Source organism: Pseudophryne corroboree, chromosome 4, assembly GCF_028390025.1.
Source record: "Pseudophryne corroboree isolate aPseCor3 chromosome 4, aPseCor3.hap2, whole genome shotgun sequence".
Lineage (NCBI taxonomy): Eukaryota > Metazoa > Chordata > Amphibia > Anura > Myobatrachidae > Pseudophryne > Pseudophryne corroboree.
In genome coordinates, this window is record NC_086447.1 from 436,013,075 (window position 1) to 436,035,855 (window position 22,781).

General features: G+C 49.0%; 1 protein-coding gene across 2 annotated transcripts in view; it reads left to right on the top strand.

Annotated features, from left to right (window-relative positions):
• Window positions 1–1,779: 1,779 nt before the first annotated feature.
• The window catches only part of LOC134909710 (uncharacterized), a 59,356-nt gene continuing 38,354 nt past the window's right edge, over window positions 1,780–22,781 (top strand). For both annotated transcript variants that reach the window (XM_063916900.1, XM_063916901.1), the window contains exon 1: window positions 1,780–2,187. The gene's annotated coding sequence lies outside the window, so the exon portion shown is untranslated. The remainder of the gene's footprint in view (window positions 2,188–22,781) is intronic.

Sequence of the window (22,781 nt, forward strand, 5' to 3'; positions counted from 1 at the left end):
GGCTAGTCCACCCAGTATGCCAAGCATCGCCCGGCAGTGTTGCTTTCGCACCTGGCGAGTAGCTTCCTGCATACGCAGCCTAGCTGTGGAGGCAGGCGGCTACCCGCCATGTTTTGGGTCGCAGCGCCTGCGTGTGAAGTCACGCAGCCACCGGAGCCCACCCCAGCAATGGTCAGGACACACCTGCATTGTCCAGACCGCACCCTCCCAACGCTATCTGAATGCCGCCAACATGCCCCCTCCTGCCCCGCTTTCGCATCTCACTGTGTGCGCACATGCAGTGTGGCCGCTGCGCGTGCGCACACCACATAGGGTTTCAGCCTGCGATCGCTGCCTTGGCAGCAAACAGGTCTGAATTAGGCCCTGTGTGTACTGTATGCCCAAGTCGGGCAGGCTGGGAGGGGGACACACTAGGTGATGTTGCTCGTGGAGCACATCGCCTAGTGTGTACCAACCTAGAAAGAGAAGGATAGGAGAAAATGGAAGAGTGTGTGAGAGAGAGAAGGAATTGGAAAGAGTATGAGAGAGAGAGAGAAGGATAGGAGAAAATGGGAGAGAATGAGCAGGAATAGAGGAGGAGAGAAAGCGTCCTGACTCCTGACCCAGCTCTGATTAGAATACAGCAGACAAGTGCGCACTTTTGTGTGGGCCTGAGAGGTGGTCCTGGCTGCTCTGTTTTCCTTTAGCCCAGATTATCCTCTTTGGATCCTCACCTCTTGCTGGGTCCTCCTCCTCTCCTCACAGGCAGCGCACTACCTCTCTGCAGCGCTCTTCTTCTGTCCAGACAGAGCAGCTGGTCTCACTAAGGGTGTGTACACAAGGTGAGATATTTTCTTTCGATTTTGACTATATATTCAAAATTGCAAGAAAAGTTAGTGCAGATCGCAAGGTGAAAGGTATGCCTAAGGGCACTATTACTGTGTGGCATTATGTGTATAAGCAGGGCCGGTTCAGGGGCTTTTTGCGCACCGGGCGGCAATAGGGGGCGTGGCTTCATAAGGGGGCATGGTCAGTTACGCCCCCTGTATAATAGTAGCGCCGCTGAAATGATGTGCGCTCGCGATGACGTCATCGCGCACCACACAGCAAAGGTCTTCTCCACAAAGGGAAACTAGACGCGTAGCGTCTAGTTCCATTCGTGGAGAGTATCTTTGCTGTGCGGTGCGCAATGACGTCATCGTGCACCGCACAGTAAAGGTCCTCTCCAGCAGCAGCGGGACACAGCGGGCAGTGGGGGGCACAGCAGCAGCGGATCTTGCCCTGGTGCGGCGCCCTCCGGAAGGCGGTGCCCCGGGCAAAAGTCCTGCTTGCCCGTGGCAAGATCCGCTGCTGTGTATAAGGTGCATTAGCACTGTGTGGCATAACATGTAGAAGGGATACTACTGTATGGCATAATTTGTTATAAAGGACATTACTACTGTGTTGTGTATTATATGTAAGGGGCTCTATTGTGTTGCATAGTTTCATTTTTTTATTTTTGAAACGTTTGTGTGTGGGGTGGGAGGCTGCCAGATTACTACCTTGCCCCGGGTGTCATAAAACCTAGTTTTATCCCTGACTTAGGCACATTATACTGTATATGGAGTATGACTATCATGTTGTTGCAAAATCATTTTTAGCTTTTAGATTGTGTACAGAGGCGTCGGAACTGGGGGGGCAAGGGGGCAGCTCGCCCCCCCCAAACATAGAAAGGCGCCGATCATTTACAGGAGGAGCGGAGGAGCGATGTGCGGTCAGGTGAAAGACCGCACATTACATCCTCCGCTCCGTGCAGTGAACGTCTAATCAGTCCCAGCGCTACCCGCCCCGCAAGGTCTGCAAAGCAGGGAGGCGCTCTCCCTGCTCTGCTACCTTGCTGATATGCACTGTGCAGTGTTGCTGCCGGAGCTCCGCCTGTCACACTGACAGGCAGCATGAGCAGAAGCTCTTCACACTATGGTCTCCCCCCACGCTCCTCCCCGCTGCACTAGTCAAAACAGGCAGCAGTGTCGCCCCTCCAGTCCTCCCTCCCCACTGAAGACACAGCATCTTCAGCATCACTCACCCCTCCTTCACGTATGGGACAGCAATGCACAGACAGGAAGTCATGTGATGTACACCTGACTGTGCACTGACTGGAGGAGCCAGCAGCGACAGGAAGAGGAGCAGCCAGCCACACAGAGGGACGAAGACTCTGCAGAGGCTCAGGTACTGTAGTGCTGCCTCATATAATTAAGGGGAGAGGGGGGAGGAGAGAAACTATCACATTAATGTGTGTTGGGGGGAGGGGGGTGTCATAATAATGTGTGCTGGGGGGAGGGGTGTTATAATGTGTGCTGGGGGAGGGGTGTCATATTGTGTGCTGAGGGGAGGGGGGTCATAATAATGTGTGCTGGGGAGGGGGGTCATAATAATGTGTGCTGGGGAAAGGGGGTGTCATAATAATGTGTGCTGGGGAAAGGGGGTGTCATAATAATGTGTGCTGGGGAGGGGGGTGTCATAATAATGTGTGCTGGGGAGGGGGGTGTCATAATAATGTGTGCTGGGGAAAGGGGGTGTCATAATAATGTGTGCTGGGGAAAGGGGGTGTCATAATAATGTGTGCTGGGGAGGGGGGTCATAATAATGTGTGCTGGGGAAAGGGGGGGTCATAATAATGTGTGCTGGGGAAAGGTGGTGTCATAATAATGTGTGCTGGGGAGGGGGGTCATAATAATGTGTGCTGGGGAAAGGGGGTGTCATAATAATGTGTGCTGGGGAAAGGGGGTGTCATAATAATGTGTGCTGGGGAAAGGGGGTGTCATAATAATGTGTGCTGGGGAGGGGGGTGTCATAATAATGTGTGCTGGGGAAAGGGGGTGTCATAATAATGTGTGCTGGGGAGGGGGGTCATAATAATGTGTGCTGGGGAAAGGGGGTGTCATAATAATGTGTGCTGGGGAAAGGGGGTGTCATAATAATGTGTGCTGGGGAAAGGGGGTGTCATAATAATGTGTGCTGGGGAGGGGGGTGTCATAATAATGTGTGCTGGGGAAAGGGGGTGTCATAATAATGTGTGCTGGGGAGGGGGGTCATAATAATGTGTGCTGGGGAAAGGGGGTGTCATAATAATGTGTGCTGGGGAAAGGGGTGTCATAATAATGTGTGCTGGGGAGGAGGGTGTCATAATAATGTGTGCTGGGGAAAGGGGGTGTCATAATAATGTGTGCTGGGGAGGGGGGTGTCATAATAATGTGTGCTGGGGAAAGGGGGTGTCATAATAATGTGCGCTGGGGAAAGGGGGTGTCATAATAATGTATGCTGGGGAAAGGGGTGTCATAATAATGTGTGCTGGGGAGGGGGGTGTCATAATAATGTGTGCTGGGGAAAGGGGGTGTCATAATAATGTGCGCTGGGGAAAGGGGGTGTCATAATAATGTATGCTGGGGAAAGGGGTGTCATAATAATGTGTGCTGGGGAGGGGGGTGTCATAATAATGTGTGCTGGGGAAAGGGGGTGTCATAATAATGTGTGCTGGGGAGGGGGGGGTGTCATAATAATGTGTGCTGGGGAGTGGGGGGGTGTTTTAATAATGCGTGCTGGGGGGGTAGTGTCATATTAATGCATGCTGGGAAAGGAGGTGTCATATTGATGTGTGCTGGGAAGGGGGGGTATCATAATAATGTGTGCTGGGGAGGGGGTGTCATAATAATGTGTGCTGGGGAGGGGAGGGGGTGTCATAATAATGTGTGCTGGGAAGCGGGGTAGTGTGATATTAATGCATGCTGGGGAGGGGGGTAGTGTCATATTAATGTGTGCAAGGGAGGGGGGGGTAGTGTCATATAAATTTGTGTTTGGGAGGGGGTAGTGTCATATTAATGCGTGTTGGGGAAGGGGTAGTGTCATATTAATGTGTGCTGGGGAGGGGGGTAGTGTTAATGTGTGCTGGGGAGGGGGGTAGTATCATATTAATGCGTGCTGGGGAGGGAGGGTGGTCATATTACGGATTGCTAATGAACAAAAGAAACTGGGTCACTGCGCATATGTAACAGAAATCTAATGCAGCATCTTTCTATTCCACGGAACCTTCACCTTGGTTCCAACAACAATTAACCAATAGAAAAAAAGGAGTAATAGAAAATAGCGCAATCATCTCTTACCACACGTTCTCACTTATTAAAATGCATAGAAAAAACATGTAATCACCCTTGTAAATATGTTGTAATTTCCTCATATTGTCTGTAAGTTCATAGGATGTTGCCAATATAGGGGGTCATTCCGACCTGATCGCAGCGCAGCGTTCAGGTCACTACTGCACATGCGTATGCACCGCAATGAATAGGTGCTTTGTACGGGTACAAAGCGGATCGTTGCTGAGCGATGGATTTAACGAAGAATCCATTCGCACAGCCGATTGCAAGGAGATTGACAGGAAGAGGGCGTTTGTGGGTGGCAAATGACCGTTTTCTGGGAGTGGTTGTTAAAAGCAGCCGTGTACAGGCGTTTGCCGGGCGGGTGTCTGACGTCAATTCCGGCACCAGACAGGTTGAAGTGATCGCAGCAGCTGAGTAAGTTCAGACCTACTCAGAAACTGCATAAAATGTTTTTGCTGCGCTCGGCTGCACATGCGATCGCACACTTGCATAGCGAAAATACACTCCCCCGTGGGCAGCGAGTATGCGTTTGCACGGCTGCTAAAAACAGCTAGCGAGCGATCAACTCGGAATGACCCCCATAGAGAGATCCTTCAATCTCTTATGTTCTGCAATTCATAAGGTGAATTCACATTTCCACAACATATAGTGATTCTCATAAGAGAAAGAAAGACCAGCATTGCAGATATCTCAAGGTAATTGGCTCCAGTGTCTGAATGTGCTTTGTGTTCCAGCGTGCGTTCCACCTATGTGCGCATAACCGGAAGTTAAGTCTTTCCAGGTTCCTTATCATACCAATGTAAAGACTTGACTTCCGGTTATACGCACATAGGTGGAATGCATGCTGGAACGCAAAGCACATTCAGACACCAGAGGCGATCGGACATTCTGCATTGCTTAACACTTTATAATGTTTTAAGCGTGAGCACCTGCTCCTCATTAGAAAAGGTATAAAACCTCGATCAATGTCACTAGCCACCAGACGCTTCTGAGGAAGAACCGCAAGGTTTGAAACGCATTAAGCCTGAGTAGCTTTTTTTACCCTCAATCCATTCATCTTCGTTAGCTCTGTTAGAAAATTTCCCATACATATTTGTATCAAATTCTTCATTGAAGCGCTGCTATCCTCTACTTCTTTTTTTGTTCACATATTTACAGGACTGACTAATCCTGTTCTTATAGCAGCAGCTAAATTAGCACATTATCCCAATTTGCGCCTGATTTTAACCTTGGTTAAAACTTTTTCGTGAGTGGCTTCTAACACTGACTAACTGAGTTATACTATCCTGAGCTTGGATACCACGTTTGGGTTGCTGGAGTGTCCGGGCACTTTCTTTTCCTACCGATTACCATCAGGTCCAGTTGGGTTCTGAGATGAACCATCGCCAGTCGGGTGTTTTTTACATGCTTGTGTATAATAGATGAAATGTGAGTGCTATGTACATTAAATTTGTCCAATTACCTTTTAGTTATCTGCACTGCTGGTCTTTCTTTTCCTGTTGTGGAAACTTGTGGAAACGGGAATTCACCTTATGAATTGCGAAACTCATTTTATGGACATTTAAGGATCTCTTTATATTAGCAATATCCTATGAACTTACAGACGATGGCGGTCATTCCGTCCCAATCGCACATTGAGCTTCTTCGCAGCCGTGCGATCGGTTCGGAACTGCGCAGCGACGCCTCCAACAAAGAAAGCTGTTGCAGCGGTGACCACAAGAAGATTGACAGGAGGAAGGCGGATCCATCAACTCACCGTTTTCGGGACGTGGAGATCTGAACGCAGGTGTGTCGAGGCGTTTGGAAGGCGGATGTCTGACGTCAATTCCGGAACCTGCAACGCTGAAGTGATCGCACAGGGTAAGTAAGTCTTACCCTAGTTTAGTTCTGCACAAAACTTTTCTTGCATAGCAGGGCTGCTCAAGCGATCGCAGCCTTGTATACAAAAATCCACTCCCTCATAGGCGGTGTCTACTTGATCGCACGGGCAGCAAAAAGTTGCAGCGTGCGATCAGGTCAGACGTTCCGCTAGACGTTCACGGCGTGCTGTGAGGAAGTCTGCCGGCAGACATCACCATTTCCCCCAGAGAAGGACGATCACCATCAAGGGACATCCGGGCATTCGGAACGCACCACGCACCACGGAGGAGGTAAGGAATTCATCCCCACCTCACTGTATACGGAGCAGCTATACGAGTAATATACCCACACATCATACCAATTGCCACACGGGACTTTTGCCTAATTAAGGACGCAGTTTATACATGGGCTAATCCCACACATTGGGTAATCTAGGGACATCACCTAAGCGGTTCAGTAAAGCTTTACCTATTACTACGGCAGATGAGAGTAAGACGCAGCATAGCGCTTCACACTGCCATTCACGTAGGTTGTTTGTATATGTTTGTGTTCTGTCTTTGTCTCTGACAATATATGTTTGTTTGTGAAGTGTACCGGTACTAGGATTGTACACTATAATTCCTATTCCCTATATACTTATACAGGAACCACCCATTCATATATCACTTCCATAGCCCCCCATGGCCATTCCAGTAGAACGGGCACATGCTATATCATCACAGCTGTTTTTAAGTAATATTTGTCAAGTAATAAACCTCTTTGAATTTACCAAAACTGAGTACTATATTTTATTCCTGTTGGGTAGTGCGCTGGGAGCAACCACCAATTTTTCCCTCCCTCTAACTCCCCTGTCAGCGTTCCTGGCCTCACCCTCACCCTACCTGTAACTCCCCCCCCCCCCCCCCCAGTGCCCCTTCCCTCACCCTCCCTGTAATTCCCCCCTCAGTGCTCCTCACACTCCATCTAGCTCCCTGTCAGCATCCCTGCCCTCACCCTCCCTGTAAGTCCCCCTCAGCATCCCTGCCCTCACCCTCCCTGTAACTCCACCTCAACATCCCTGCCCTCACCCTCCCTGTAACTCCACCTCAACATCCCTGCCCTCACCCTCCCTGTAACTCCCCCTCAGCATCCCTACCCTCATCCTCCCTGTAACTCCCACGGCCACTACAATCAGTCACCTCAGCGCCAGCACTGCACTGGTCACTGCTAATGTTTGATCTACTCTCCCTGCTACATGGGGCACATGGTGGGAAACTAGAGGGACATGGGAGAGCTGAAGTGACATCATACAATCAGACATTCTGGTCTCTAATTACAGATGTTGCCACGATACATATGCATGGGCATATGCATCGCGGCAAGCTGCAGCGTACGCCGTGCTGCCACTAGTCACAGCTGGTGATTGCACCATTGAAGTCTATGGCGTGCATGCCATAGATGCGGGAATACTAGCCACGCCATCCATGTCGTGATGATGAGCGTGGTTACATCTGTACATGAGGCAGCCAAAAAATTGTATGCTTTTCTGGGTGTGGGAATTTAGTGTGGATCTGGCCTTCTCAATGTATTTTCTCTATCGTCCTAGTGGATGCTGGGGTTCCTGAAAGGACCATGGGGAATAGCGGCTCCGCAGGAGACAGGGCACAAAAAGTAAAGCTTTTCCAGATCAGGTGGTGTGCACTGGCTCCTCCCCCTATGACCCTCCTCCAGACTCCAGTTAGATTTTTGTGCCCGGCCGAGAAGGGTGCAATCTAGGTGGCTCTCCTAAAGAGCTGCTTAGAGAAAGTTTAGCTTAGGTTTTTTATTTTACAGTGAGTCCTGCTGGCAACAGGATCACTGCAACGAGGGACTGAGGGGAGAAGAAGTGAACTCACCTGCGTGCAGGATGGATTGGCTTCTTGGCTACTGGACATTAGCTCCAGAGGGACGATCACAGGTACAGCCTGGATGGTCACCGGAGCCGCGCCGCCGGCCCCCTTGCAGATGCTGAAGTTAGAAGAGGTCCAGAATCGGCGGCTGAAGACTCTGACAGTCTTCTAAAGGTAGCGCACAGCACTGCAGCTGTGCGCCATTTTCCTCTCAGCACACTTCACACGCTGTCACTGAGGGTGCAGGGCGCTGGGGGGGGGGCGCCCTGGGAGGCAAATGTAAACCTATATACTGGCTAAAAATACCTCACATATAGCCCCCAGAGGCTATATGGAGATATTTAACCCCTGCCAAACTTCACTAAAGAGCGGGAGACGAGCCCGCCGTAAAAGGGGCGGGGCCTATCTCCTCAGCACACAGCGCCATTTTTTCTCTCACAGAAAGGCTGGAGAGAAGGCTCCCAGGCTCTCCCCTGCACTGCACTACAGAAACAGGGTTTAAACAGAGAGGGGGGGCACAAATTGGCGATATAAATATATATATAAAGATGCTATTAGGGAGAAACACTTATATAAGGTTGTCCCTATGTAATTATAGCGTTTTTTGGTGTGTGCTGGCAAACTCTCCCTCTGTCTCTCCAAAGGGCTAGTGGGGTCCTGTCCTCTGTCAGAGCATTCCAGGTGTGTGTGCTGTGTGTCGGTACGTGTGTGTCGACATGTATGAGGACGATGCTGGAGGAGGCGGAGAAATTGCCTGTAATGGTGATGTCACTCTCTAGGGAGTCGACACCGGAATGGATGGCTTATTTAGGGAATTACGTGAGAATGTCAACACGCTGCAAGGTCGGTTGACGACATGAGACGGCCGACAAACAATTAGTAACGGTCCAGGCGTCTCAGAAACACCGTCAGGGTTTTTTTATAAAAAACGCCCATTTACCTCAGTCGGTCGACACAGACACAGACACGGACACTGAATCCAGTGTCGACGGTGAATAAACAAACGTATTCCTCATTAGGGCCACACGTTAAGGGCAATGAAGGAGCTGTTACATATTTCTGATACTACAAGTACCACAAAAAAGGGTATTATGTGGAAGTGAAAAAAAACTACCTGTAGTTTTTCCTGAATCAGATAAAATAAAATGAAGTGTGTGACGATGCGTGGGTTTACCCCGATAGCAAATATTGGCGTTATACCCTTTCCCGCCAGAAGTTAGGGCGCGTTGGGAAACACCCCTTAGGGTGGATAAGGCGCTCACACGCTTATCAAGTGGCGTTACCGTCTCCAAATACGGCCGCCCTCAAGGAGCCAGCTGATAGGCAGCTGGAAAAATATCCTAAAAAGTATATACACACAGACGGTGGCTATACTGCGACCAGCGATCGCCATCAGCCTGGAGATGCAGTGCTGGGTTGGCTTGGTCGAATTCCCTGACTAAAAATATTTTATTGATATAGAGCATTTAATAGGATGCATTCTATATATATGTATGCGAGATGCACAGAGGGATATTTGCACTCTGGCATCAAGATAAGTGCGTTGTCCATATCTCCCAGAAGATGTCATGGACACGACAGTGGTCAGGTGATACAGATCCCATACGGCACATGGAAGTATTGCCGTATTAAGGGAAGGAGTTATTTGGGGTCGGTCCGTCGGACCTGGGGGCCACGGCCACAGCTGGGAAATCCAACCTTTTTACCCCAAGTTACATCTCAGCAGAAAAAGACACTGTCTTTTCAGCCTCAATCCTTCCGTTCCCATGTGGGCAAGCGGGCAAAAGGCCAGTCATATCTGCCCAGACATAGAGGAAAGGGAAGTAGACTGCAGCAGGCAGCCCCTTCCCAGGAAAAGAAGCCCTCCACCAGTGGGGGGGTAGTCTCAAGAGTCTCAGCGCGCAGTGGGATCACTCGCAAGTTGACCCCTAGATCATACAAGTATTATCCCAGGGGTACAGATTGGAGAGTCGAGACATTTTTTCCTCGCAGGTTCCTGAAGCCTGCTTTACCAACGGCTCCCTCCGACAAGGAGGCAGTATTGGGAAAAAATTCACAAGCTGTATTTCCAGCAGGTGATAATCAAAGTACCCCTCCTACAACAAGGAAAAGGGTATTAGTCCTCCACACTATATTGTGGTACTGAAGCCAGACGGCTTGGTGAGACATAATCTAAATCTGAAATCTTTGAACACTTACATAAAAAGGTTCAAATCAAGATGGAGTCACTCAGAGCAGTGATAGAGAACCGGAAAAAAGGGGACTATATGGTGTCCCTGGACATCAAGGATTACCTCCATGTCCAAATTTGCCCTTCTCAACAAGGGTACCTCTGGTTCGTGATACAGAACTGTCAATATCAGTTTCAGACGCTGCCGTTGAATTATCCACGGCACCCCGGGCCTTTACCAAGGTAATGGCCGAAAAGATGATTCTTAAAAGAAGAAAGGCATCTAAATTATCCCTTACTTGGACGATATCCTGAAAGGGACAAGTTTCCAGAGAACAGTTGGAGGTCGGAAAAGAACTATCTAAAGTAGTTCTACGACAGCACGAGTGGATTCTAAATATTCCAAAAATCGCAGCTGTTTTCCGATGATACGTCTGCTGTTCCTAGGAATGATTCTGGGCATAGTCCAGAAAGAGGTATTTCTCCTGGAGGGGAAAGCCAGGGAGTTATCCGACCTAGTCAGAAACCTCCTAAATCCAGGCCAAGTATCAGTGCATCAATGCACAGGAGTCCTGGGAAAAATGGTGGCTTCTTACGAAGCGATTCCATTCGGCAGATCTCACGCAAAAACTTTTCAGGGGGATTTGCTGGACGAATGGTCCGGATCGCATCTTCAGATGCATCAGCGGATAACCCTGTCTCCAAGGACAAGGGTGTCTCTTCTGTGGGGGCTGCAGAGTGCTCATCTTCTAGAGGGCAGCACATTCAGCATTCAGGACTGTGTTCTGGTGACCACGGATGCCAGCCTGAGAGGCTGGGAAACAGTCACACAAGGAAGAAATTTCCAAGGAAGTGTGGTCAAGTCTGGAGATTTCTCTCCACATGAATATACTGGAGCTAGGGCAATTTACGATGCTCTGAGCCTAGGAAGACCTCTGCTTCAAAGTCAACCGGTGCTGATCCAGTAGGACATCATCATGGCAGTCGCCCACGTAAACAGACGGGGCGGCACAAGAAGCAGGAGGACAATGACAGCAAGGATTCTTCGCTGGGCGAAAGATCATGTGATAACACTGTCAGCAGTGTTCATTCCGGGAGTGGACAACTAGGAAGATTTCCTCAGCATAAATGAATTCCACCCGGAAAAGTGGGAACTTCATCTGGAAGTTTCCACATGTTTGTAAACCGTTGGGAAAGACCAAAGGTGGTTATGATGGCGTCCCACATGAAGCGCCAGGTCTAGAGACCCTCAGGCAATAGCTGGGACGCTCTGGTAACACCGTGGGTGTACCAGTCGGTGTATGTGTTCCCTCCTCTGCCTTTCATACCCAGTGTATGGAGAATGATAGGAAGGAGAGGAGTAAGAACTATACTCGTGGTTCCGGTTTGGGCCAAGAAGAACTTGGTACCCGGAACTTCAAGAGATACTAGAAAGGATCTTGATTCAGCAAGAATCATGTCTGTTCCATGACTTACCGCAGCTGCGTTGACGCCAGGGCGGGTGAACGCCGGATCCTAAGGGAAAAAGGCATTCCGGAAGAGGTCATCCCTACCCTGGTCAGAGCCAGGAAGGAGGTGACCGCACAACATTATCACCGCTTAGGTGAAAATATGTTCCATGGTGTGAGGCCAGGAAGGCTCCACGGAAGAATTTCAACTAGGTTAATTCCTACATTTCCTGCAAGCAGGAGTGTATATGGGTCTCAAATTGGGGTCCATTAAGGTTCAAATTTCGACCGGTCGATTTTCTTCCAGAAAGAAATTGGCTTCAGTTCCTGAAGTCCAGAAGTTGTTAAGGGAGTACTGCATATACAACCCCTTTTTGATGTCTCCAGTGGCACTGGGCGATCTCAACGTAGTTTGGGATTCCTAAAATCACATTGTTTTAAACAACTCAAATCTGTGGATTTGATATATCTCACATGGAAAGTGACCATGCTGTTGGTCCTGGCCTCGGCCAGGCGAGTGTCAGAATTGGCGGCTTTATCTCACAAAGCCATATCTGATTGTCCATTCGGACAGAGCAAAGCTGTGGACTCGTCCCCAGTTTCTCCCTAAGGTGGTGTCAGCGTTTCACCTGAACCAGCTTATTGTGGTGCCTGCGGCTACTGGGGACTTGGAGGACTCCAAGTTGCTGGATGTTGTCAGGGCCCTGAAAATATAGTTTCCAGGTCGGCTGGAGTCAGGAAATCTGACTTGCTGTTTATCCTGTATGCACCCAACAAGCTGGGTGCTCCTGCTTCTAAGCAGACTATTGCTCGTTGGATTTGTAGTACAATTCAGCTTGCACATTCTGTGGCAGGCTTGCCACAGCCAAAAAATATGTAAATGCCCATTCCACAAGGAAGGTGGGCTCATCTTGGGCGGCTGCCCGAGGGGTCTCGGCATTACAACTCTGCCGAGCAGCTACGTGGTCGGGGGAGAACACGTTTGTAAAATTTTACAAATTTGATACCCTGGCAAAAGAGGACCTGGAGTTCTCTCATTCGGTGCTGCAGAGTCACCCGCACTCTCCCGCCCGTTTGGGAGCTTTGGTATAATCCCCATGGTCCTTTCAGGAACCCCAGCATCCACTAGGACGATAGAGAAAATAAGAATTTACTTACCGATAATTCTATTTCTCGGAGTCCGTAGTGGATGCTGGGCGCCCATCCCAAGTGCGGATTATTCTGCAATACTTGTACATAGTTATTGTTACAAAAATCGGGTTATTGTTGTAGGAAGCCGTCTTTCAGAGGCTCCTTTTGTTATCATACTGTTAACTCGGTTTAGATCACAAGTTGTACGGTGTGATTGGTGTGGCTGGTATGAGTCTTACCCGGGATTCAAAATCCTCCCTTATTGTGTACGCTCGTCCGGGCACAGTACCTAACTGGAGTCTGGAGGAGGGTCATAGGGGGAGGAGCCAGTGCACACCACCTGATCTGGAAAAGCTTTACTTTTTGTGCCCTGTCTCCTGCGGAGCCGCTATTCCCCATGGTCCTTTCAGGAACCCCAGCATCCACTACGGACTCCGAGAAATAGAATTATCGGTAAGTAAATTCTTATTTTATGTGGATCTGGCCTTTAGCGATTCAGCAATTTAGGGGCGCCAAAATGAGATTATATCTTGCCCCCCCCAACCTAAAAACGTTCTGACGCCCCTGATTGTGTATAATAATTAAAGATACATTATCATGGGGGCGTGGCTTGGCCGAGCATGTGAAAGGGAGCTAGGTGAGTGAGCTCCGTCTGGAATCCTTTATAAATCCTTATCCACCCGCTGATGGACACCTGTTTGCCAACCTTACCTACTTCCTAAACGGTGGTGCTTCTCCTGAGCTGCTTGTTTGCCCGGGACTCCAGTCTGAACTGCTCCTCTCTGCCTCGTGGCCTCCACCACCCCATCTCTCTGGGTCCGTCTTCCCGGAAGTGCAGCGCCATATTCAGGGCCAGATTAACAATGGAGCGGATGGAGCTACAGCTCCAGGCCTCCACATAAAAATAGGCCCATCATGCTGGCAGCGGCCAAACAATCATAAATCATTCAAGTATTAGAATTTTTTTTTTTTTTTTTTAGTTTTCTCACAGAATTATCAAATGTTATTATGTTTATGTATTTAGGAAGACATTGGGGCACATACTGTATAGGGTGTACATGCCCACATGACTCTGGCCACATCCACACAGCACTCGTCACAGTGCTTCTTCTTCTCCTCAGTAGTGGCCCTTTAAAATGTTCAGTTCCAGGTCCATGTGGCCCTTAATCCGGCCCTGGCCATATTGAGTGCCGGACGCAGCCACTGGACTCTCACTGTCCTGGAGCTCCCTGTGCCTGCGGATCAGCTCTCTCTGCCGCTACAGCTTGCACCGGACTCCTGCAGAGCGCTGCTACCTTGGCTCCCATGGCCGGCGGACTGGGCGCACGTGTATGGTGTCTGCTGCTGACGGTGCTATAAGCCTGCAGGGAATCATCTGGCTCATGTGCCTGTCCCTGATCGATGGCCCCAACTCCTCTCATGTACTGATTCTACTGCCATTCACAGCACTGCTCGGTTTGTGGGGAACCCTGCTCCCCAGAAACTCCTCAACCACTGGTAAGAGAATGCAATTCTTATACTCTGCCTGTGGGGACACATCTCATGCTGCATTTTGTTTCCTCCTGATCACCCTGGGACAGCTGATTTTGGACTCTCCTTCCTCAGTTCTTACAGACTAAGGGGGATATTCAATTAGCAGCGATAACGGATTTTTCACGCGAAAAAACTGACTTTTCCCGCGAAATGCAATTACAGCCTATTCCATTTTTCCGGGAAAATTTATCGGTGATAATTTTTTCACTAATTTCACTTCACCTACTCTGAGCAGGTGAAAAAGTTGGGAAAAGTCACTATTTTAAGGTAAAAATGTTTGGATATGGTACAGAACTCCTGGGACACCCCTCTTAATGACTAATTAGGCACATTGAAGTTTTTAATTATTTTTAATTGGCCAATAATGACATGTTATTTTTGGGGTGAAAAAGTACAAAGTGATGGAAATTGGGGTTCAAGGTATGGGACAGGTGTATTGGGGTGCTTTATGAGTGGGACAGGTGTGTTTAGTCTTGCAGGTGGGAGTAATCGGTCTGTTTCCACTTTTTTTTTTAAAGTACCCTAAAATGACCCAAATATATACTTATACCCATTTTCATGTACCCAAATTTAATGAGAGCATTTATTTTGCACAAAAAAACTTGCTTTCTATTTTTTTTGCATTTTTAAAAATATGCATATAACAGCCATTTCACACAATTTAAGTCCCCAAAAACTCTCTAATGTGATCTCTAATACACTTCTCTTCTGTTTTACTATGTTAGTTTAGCATTTTTGGGGGTACAGGCTGATTTCCCCATTTTCACCTACACTTTTTCACTGCAACAATTTTCACGTGAAACCCGTTTGGAATGAAATAGGTCAAAAAACGGGAGCGCGCATACCCGCAAAAAGCCGTTTTCGCGGCTATTTTCGCCCGTTTGCTGCGAAAAATTTTCGGGCAAAAAATTGCAGCGAATTTGCAAATAATTGAATACCCTATTGTGTGTTGCAAGCTACATTCATTTATATTTACTACTTGTGCCAGACCGTTGGTCCTACATTTGGGGTGCATTATGGTGCTGGGTGGTTGTGCTGCTGCAGCAACCTCTAAACTTGAAAAATTTGCTAGGGGCTCGCAGTCCTCTTCGCAACCCTCACAGGGTGCTAGTCCTCTATCACCTCCTTCACCCTCGGGAGGCCCCCTTCAACCAGACAACGCATCTCAGTCGACACAGCAGATCCTGCTCACCATATCGGCATCTGAGCAAAGAGTTACGGACAAAATTGGTCAGGTACAGGTTGACATCACCCTGATTCGGCATGATATGCAGAAGGTTCGTGAAAGGGTGCGGGAGACGGAACATTGTATCTCCGATCTGGAGGTTTTGACTAACCCTCTTAAAGATACGGTCGCTGAGTTAACCACTCAGTTGTCAGTTGTCAAAGCTAAATTATCCAATATTGAAGGTAGACTTCGCCGTAATAATGTCCGCTTTGTTGGCCTCCCAGAAAGGGCGGAGGGCTCTGACCTCGAAAAATTCCTGAAACAGTGACTCCTTCAATTATTCCAACGTGATGACTTTAGTCTTCAATTTTCCGTGGAAAGGGCACATCGTCTATCCGCTAGGCCTCCTCTTCTGGGTGCACCTTAATGAACTTTCATAGCTTACTTTCTCCACTACAAAGACCGTGACACGGTCCTACGGCTGGCTCGCACTCAGGGCCCCTTAAAATTTGACAACCAAATTATTGCAGTTTATCCGGATTTTGCTGTGGATGTCCAGAAATCTCGTGCACAGTTTTTCCAAGTTAAGAGGAGGCCATTTTCCCTGGAAATTTCTTCCTTGCGTGACTGCGTCCCAGCCTCGGAGACTTGCATCTGTTGTCAGCAGGACCCAGTCCTGGATTCCGAATCTGCGTCCCTCTAGAAGGTGAGAGCCTTGCAGCCACCACAGGAGAGAAATCCTGGCCCTGGAAGATAGACTTATTTTCCGGTGCATGTGCAGGTGAGACCCGGACCATTTGTTCAGTAGATCCCACTGAAACACCCGGGCATGAAACCTGCCAAACGGAATGGCTTCGTAAGCCGCAACCATCTTCCCTAGAACCCGAGTGCATTGATGAATCGACACACTTGTCGGCCCCAGAAGCTCACTGACCATGGTCTGGATTTTCAGAGCTTTGTCCTCCGGAAGAAACACTCTCTGTAGCTCCGTGTCCAGGATCATGCCCAGAAAGGGCAGCCGAGTGGCCTGGATCAACTGAGACTTTGGCAAATTTAGAATCCAACCGTGATGTCGCAGAACCGACAGGGAGAGATCCAAATTTCTTAACAACTGTTCCTTGGACCTCGACTTTATCAGGAGATCGTCCAAGTATGGGATAATTGTGACCCCTTGCTTGCGAAGGAGAACCATCATTTCTGCCATAACCTTGGTGAAAACCCTCGGGGCCGTGGAGAGCCAAAACGACAACATCTGAAATTGGTAATGACAATCCTGCACCGCAAATCTCAGGAAGGCCTGATGCGGAGGATCTATCGGGACGTGTAAGTAGGCATCCTTTATGTCGACTGACGCCATAAAATCCCCCCCTTCTAGGCTGGAGATCACAGCTCGAAGAGATTCCATCTTGAACTTGAAAGTTTTCAAGTATGGATTGAGGGATTTGAGGTTCAGAATCGGTCTGACCGAACCGTCCGGCTTCGGTACTACAAAGAGGCTCGAATAGAACCCATCCCCCCATTGGGACGGGGAAACGGGGACAATGACCCTCTGTTGACACAACTTTTGTATCGCAGTCTTTACCACTTCCCTTTCTGGAAGAGAAACTGGCAAGGCCGATCTGAAAAAGCGGGGGGGGGGGGGGGGGGGGCATCTCCTGAAACTCCAGCTTGTACCCTTGGGACACTATGTCTAAGACCCAAGGATCCAGGGCTAATTGAAACCAGACTTGACTGAAGATTCGGAGACGGCCCCCCCACCGGCACGGACTCCCGCAAGGGAGCCCCAGCGTCATGTGGTGGACTTGGTAGAGGCGGGGGAGGACTTTTGTTCCTGAGTGCCTGACACTGCAGGCGACTTCTTTCCCCTTCCTCTACCCTTTGAAGCGAGGAAGAACGAGCCCTTACCTCGTTTGTATTTATTAGGGCGAAAGGACTGCATCTGCTGATGGGGCCCCTTTTTCTGTTGAGTGGGAACATAAGGAAGAAAAGATTACTTACCCGCAGTAGCGGTAGACACCAGGTCAGCAAGGCCGTCACCAAACAAGACACTGCCTTTGAAGGGGAGAGCTTCCATATTTTTCTTGGAGTCGGCATCAGCATTCCATTGATGGATCCACAGCGCCCTCCTGGTCGAGACCGCCATGGCATTGGCTCTTGATCCCAAGAGGCCCACATCTCTCGCTGCATCCTTTAGGTAATCTGCAGCTTCCTTGATATAACCAAGAGTCAAAAGAATATTATCCTTATCAAGGGTATCCATATCAGAAGCTAAATTATCAGCCCATTTAGCCATTGCACTACTCACCCATACCGACGCCACAGCAGGTCTGAGCAATGCACCAGTATTAACCAAAATGGCCTTCAAAGACGTCTCCATCTTGCGATCCGCCGGATCCTTGAGAGCAGCCGTGTCAGGGGACGGAAGCGCCACCTTCTTGGACAAACGGGATAGAGCCTTGTCGACATTTGGAGACGACTCCCATTTTTCCCTGTCATCAGAGGGGAAAGGATACGCCATAAAAATTCTCTTGGGAATCTGCCACCTCTTGTCCGGCGACTCCCAAGCTTTTTTACAAAGAGCATTCATTTCATGAGAGGGGGGAAACTTCACCTCAGGTTTTTTCTCCTTAAATAGGCAAATCCTTGTGTCCTGAACAGCAGGTTCGTCAGAAATATGTAAAACATCTTTAATAGCCACAATCATGTACTGAATACTCTTAACTACCCTTGGTTGTAAAGTAGCTTCATTAAAATCGACATCAGAATCTGAGTCCGTGTCTGCATCTGTATCTACCATCTGGGTAAATGAACGCTTTTGTGACCCTGAGGGGGTCTGTACTTGAGCCAAAGCATCCTCCATGGACTTTCTCCATGTTTGTGTCTGAAAATCAGATTTATCAAGCCTCTTAGACAATAAAGCTACATTAGCATTAAGTGTCCAGGGAGGAACACTCATCCTCAGACATGCCGACACGTAGTACCGACACCCCCACACTCATACTGGCCAAATAAAGAGGACAGCCTACAGGGAAGCCTGGAGAGAGAACACAGAGGGAGTATGCCAGCTCACACCCCAGCGCCCATATACCACACAACTATAATATATGTCAGTAGCGCTGTAAATAATAAGAAAAGCACCAAATTATCTGTGTCCCCCTCCACCCCCGTTTTGCTCCCTTTTACTTGTGAGGAGCTTGGAGGACCGGGCCAGCGTCTCTGCAGTGGCTGTGGAGAGAAGAAAATGGCGCTGGTGAGCTGTGCGGCTAAGCCCCACCCCTTCCCGGCGCGCTTCAGTCCCGCTCAAATTTGAAATCTTTATACTGGCGGGGATATTATATACGGTGCCCGGGCACCGAATATGCCTTTAGCCAGTCCTAATGACCTCAGTAACTGCTGCCCAGGGCACTCCCCCCAGCGCCCTGCACACTGTAAGTGCTGCTGGTGATGTGTGTGGGAGCATGGAGCGCAGCGCTACCGCTGCGCTGTACCTCCGTTACTGAAGTCTTCTGCCGTCTGAAGTCTTCGGTTCTTCTAATACTCACCCGGCTTCTTTCTTTTGGCTTCTGTGAGGGTAGTGACGGCGCGGCTCCGGGAACAAGCAGCTAGGCGAACCAAGTGATCGAACCCTCTGGAGCTAATGGTGTCCAGTAGCCTAAGAAGCGGAGCCCTTAACTAAGAAGAAGTAGGTCTGACTTCTCTCCCCTCACTCCCACGATGCAGGGAGCCTGTAGCCAGCAGGTCTCCCTGAAAATAAAAAACCTAACAAAAGTCTTTCTAGAGAAACTCAGTAGAGCTCCCCTAGTGTGTGTCCAGTCACTCCTGGGCACAAAGTCTAACTGAGGTCTGGGGGAGGGGCATAGAGGGAGGAGCCAGTTCACACCCAGTAAAAGTTTTTTTAGTGTGCCCAAGCTCCTGCGGATCCCGTCTATACCCCTTGGTCCTTTTGGAGTCCCCAGCATCCTCTAGGACGTAAGAGAAATTATACTTACTCTCTCCGCTGGCTCAGGCTCCTCGGTGCAGCTTCTCCAGAGATCCTGGGCAGGAGAGAAGGGGGAGGAAGGAGGTGGAGGAGGGAGCCGCAGCAGCGCTGTTATTGGTGGAGGCGCTGCTGCTGCTATCCCAGTCCTTCACCGCAGGCTGTTCTCTGCAGCTGTGAATGCTGAGATGCGCTTCATAGTGGCGGAAGACATCCTACAGTGAAGCAGAGGGACAGCAGCAGCGCCTCCACCAGTAACAAAGCGCTGCTGCGGCTCCCTCCTCCACCTCCCTCCTCCTCCTTCCCCCCGTGTCCCCTGCGCTCCTCTCCTCTCCGGACGGCTGAGTGCTGCGGGCAGCGGTTGCCCGCAGCACACAGCGGCATGTAATGAGTCAGTTTGACTCATTACATGCTTTGGGCCCCTGGACAGTGTCGGGCCCCAGTGCAACGCACTGGTTGCACTGGCGGTAGTTCCGCCTCTGCGTACCCTCTTTGTCTCTTTCCCCTACGCTATTTGCAAAGTTACTTACTGAACCTGAGCTTATATATATTTGGAGGTTCAGATATCCCCTGCAGTTGCAATACTCTTGTCACTCAGCCAGTTGCCATACATTTTCGAGATTAGATTTGGCCTTGGTTTCCCCTGAACTAATCCCTAGTGTAATCGATCTCCAATATTTACATAGGTGGATTTCGGACCACTCACCATTGTTAGTGGTTCTGGATACTATACCTAAACAGGGAGTCAAAATGTGGAAGTTAAATCCCTTTTGGTTGACCTTGATGGGTGATCCTGATGCCTTGGTCCAAGAATGGAATGACTTTGAATCTCATAATGCCACTTGTTTAGATCCGTCACTTAAGCATGATACTTTTAAGGCTTTGTTACGGGGTACCTTCATACAACGCATTGCTACTGTTAAAAAATCTAGTAGAGAGGAGGAATTGAGGCTTGAACTTGCTTGTTCTCAATGTGATTCTACCTATCTTTCTACCAAGACCCTCAGTGATCATTGTAAGTGGAATTTGGTGAGGAAGGTCTTGTCTGATCATTTACTTGATAAGTCCAAGCGTAAATTACTTTTTTCTCAGCATGCCCTTTATTTACAGTCAGACTTGGCTAAATTATTGGCTATTTGCCTCAATAGTGTCATAACATCCATCATCCATGAGAATCAGACAGGGTTTATGCCGGGCAAATCTATTCTCCAAAACCTGAGACGGCTCTTTTGCCATTTACAAAGGGGTGTACACTCGGAGTCGGGGGACGTGGTGGTTTGCTTGGATGCTGCCAAGGCCTTCGACTCCGTTGAATGGGATTACTTATGGAAAGTCCTTAGAAAATTTGCTTTTGGCCCTAAATTCATAAGCTGGTTACAATTGCTTTACTCCTCCTCTATGGCTCAAATATCTGTTAATGGCTATGTAACGTCCCCCTTTGCTCTGTATCGTGGTACTAGGCAAGGCTGCCCGTTATCTCCAGCTCTATTTGCCCTGGCTATTGAGCCTCTGGCTAGCTTTATTCGGGACTCCCCCCCCCCTAATGTTAAGGGCATTACTATTGATGGACATGAGGATTTTGTCGCCTCATATATGCTGATGACATGCTCCTGTTTCTTAATGATGCGGACACTTCACTGACCTCCCTTCTCAGTATTGTTAACACCTTTGGCTTCTATTCCAGCCTGACTATCAATTGCAATAAATCACACATTCTTCCCATATCTGGTGTTGTCCCTGACCCACTGCCTATTGTATGCTCATTACAGAGGACCCTTCGCTTCCGGTATCTTGGTGTCTGGGTTACTCCTAATGTTACCACTTTTGTACAACAAATTATAGACCAGGTCACAGGGGACCTGAAGCATCGCGTCCACATATGGAAGAAGCTTCCCCTCACTGTCACAGGTCGCATCAATCTTATCAAAACGGTAATGCAACCAAAATACCTCTAAACCTCTATTTTTTGCAATAATCCCGTTTATATCCTTAAAACGGTTTTCACTGGTATTGATAGTGTTCTCTCTTCATTTGTTTGGGGTAATAAAACACCTAGGGTTGCCATGAGTGCTCTGGTTAATGCTAAAATTGGGTTTTCCTAATCTGTGTGTTTATTACCTGGCTGCTCAGCTGGTACATTTGTCTAAATGGATACTGAAAAGGGATGCTCCCACGTTTGAGAGATTCGTTGCTGAGTGTGTGGGGTCCCACTTCTCCCCTGTCCAATTTCTTCTTTCTACTTCCTCTGCTGCTGGTTTTCCTCCTGTATTACGTCAATCACTACTTGTGTAGTGACAGAGTTTGTCACCACACAAGTAGTGATTGACTGGTACGGATACTGATATGCCACTCCGGTTCAACACACAGTATGGGGAACTGGTTCATCTCTCACAGGACAATATATGGATTGGGTTGGGCCTAACAACAATTTCTCAATTATTCATTAATGGTATTTTTGAATCTTTTACGCAGCTGCGAGAGGAGTTTGACATATCCAATAGGTTTTTTTACCGCTACCTACAACTCCACCATGCGGTACAGGCACAGTTTGGAGTCTCGCTCCTGTCCATTTCCAGTTCTGCAGTAAAGCAGCTGGTATTGGCACTGGGTACGAGACATCAGATAACTACTGTATATGCCAACCTCAATACACATTTCTGCAGCAGGGTACACTAGTATTCCACAGGGAATAACATCGGGGTGTAGAGTTGGATCTTGATCCGAGGCACCAACAAGCTAAAGCTTTGACTGTTCCCAGGATGCACTGCACCGCCTTCTCTATAGCCCCGTCTACAGGCACTGGAGCTCAGTTTGTAAGTTGGTGCCTGCAGTGCAGGTCACTAACAGGGGGCTGCGCTAGGCAGCCCTGAAAAGAGCTTTTTAAGAAGACTACTAGGGCCGCAGCACTTTTATGTCATTCTGACATGCTGTGCTGCGGCTCCATCACCTCCCTCAGCACCGGTTTCTAGGCACACTACCGCTGCTGCTCTCCTGGAACGCGTGGCTGCATGACAGGGAGGAGGTAAGAGGGTCCCCTAGGTGGGACCCGCCGGTAAATCATGATCCGGTCGCGGTGCCAGGAGACCGACCACGCTGCTGGCGTGGACACTGTGGCTGTACAGGGACCCCACTATATCCACCAGGGCAGGGAGCACAGGTCATTCCTTTCGACCCCAGGTAAAGCGTACCCGAGACAGGCTTGTACTTCCAAAACCACGAAGCCCAAGTCTAAGCAATCTTGGTCCACCCGTCAGCCTACTTCCAAACAGGACAAGCCTGCGCCATGATGAGGGCGAGCCTCCCTCTGGGGGACCCCAGGGTTGGAGGCCGACTTCTGCAGTTCGCCGACTTCTGCAGTTCGCCCAGGCCTGGTTAAAAACCACTTCAGATGCCTGGGTGTGGGAAGTTGTCTCTCACGGGTACACAATCTCCCTCACCAGTTCTGCTCGATGATTATCCCTTCGGATCCGCTGAAAGCACAGACTTTACACTTGGTTGTACAATCTCTCCTAGAT